The sequence below is a fragment of the Schistocerca nitens genome, chromosome 6, assembly GCF_023898315.1.
Source record: "Schistocerca nitens isolate TAMUIC-IGC-003100 chromosome 6, iqSchNite1.1, whole genome shotgun sequence".
NCBI lineage: Eukaryota > Metazoa > Arthropoda > Insecta > Orthoptera > Acrididae > Schistocerca > Schistocerca nitens.
The window spans coordinates 404,479,771-404,481,202 of record NC_064619.1 but is presented as its reverse complement, the minus strand read 5'-3'; positions in this window follow the sequence as shown (position 1 = coordinate 404,481,202).

The window sequence follows — 1,432 nt, the reverse complement described above, 5'->3', positions numbered from 1 at the left end:
ATTCATCGCGTCACGATTGTCTCAAAGAGGAACTTCTTGGATGGGCCTATTAACTGGATTAGGAATTTGACTCAAAGTGATATTGGTCAAATATTGTACGTGACATCGCATCTCTTCAAAAAGAGAGTTAATTACTGTATGAAGGACATTCAAAAGAAAAGGTACGAAACAACGCTGTGGGTTTAACTGAAGTTTTTATTCAAAAATAACCACCAAAGGCCTGAGCACAACTATCCTACCGTTTCACGAGCCAACTATTTCTTGTTCCTAGAATTCCTATCACTGACACAGGAGCCAGTTCTCCACTGGGTCCCAGTTCGTTGTCCTAGTTGAAGCTCTTAACTTTGAGTTTTTTTATTTATTTTTTATTTTTTTTTATTTTTTTTTTTAAAGGGACAAGAACGTAAGTCGCCTGGTGACATGTCCGGGCTATAGGGTCCATGCTCAAGCTGTTCCCACTTGAACTTGACATTATACTTTGTGTAACCTTGACCTTGGAGACGTGTGGACGAGCGTTATTGTGTAGCAGAATCAGAATGAGTCCCTCCCTGGGCAGCCCTGTCGTTTAGTGCTGGTGGACTTGATCAGGCTGTGGAGTGTCTCACAGCACACGCCACTGTTAGTAGTTTTTCCGTTGTCGAGGGGACCAATCAGTATCGGACCTGGGACGTTGAAAAGGACGGTGAGCTTCACTGTGCCTGCTGAGGGTGCAGCTTGAATTTCTTGACTACGCTGTATTCGTGTCCCTGGATGTCTAACTACGTGATCCCAAAGAAGCACATTCAAATTTCAACCGGTTTGTCCGTCACGACTTTTCGTGCCTTTTTATTTGTTGTTGCGTTAGTCGTTGCCACTTTGGCAGAAGTGATATAATAACTTTTACGCATGTTCTGTGTTGTACTACTCTGAGGCCTAGCAAACCTCGTTGCTATAGTGTATCCTATAGAAGAGTACAATACAGCAAGAGTAAAAAAATATAAGGGTGTGGCCTTGTTTAAGATATCATTTCTGCATTGCCTTGTAGGGAAATCACAGAAAACCCAATGTGGGTAGCTGAACTGTGATTTGGACCCTACTTGTTCTGACTTCGAAACGACTGTCTTACCATTCAGTAACATCTGTCGGCAAATTTACAGATACCAACGAACAAGCTATGCAGCGATTCTCCGTTTGATTCCCGGTATTGCGAGGAGATTTTTCTTGGTGCAAGAACTGGAACGAGGTGCACTCAGCCTCGTGACGCCAGTTGAGGAGCTACTTGAGTGAGAAGCCGCGGCTCCAAGGTCTGGGAAACTGACGACGTCTGGGAAAGCGGTGTGCTTACTCCAAGCCCCTTCATACCACCTCCGAATGAGGCTGCTGGTAGAAGACGACACGGCGGCGGGTTGGTACTAAATGGCCCCGTAGAGACACTATACAGAGCTTAGTTTTA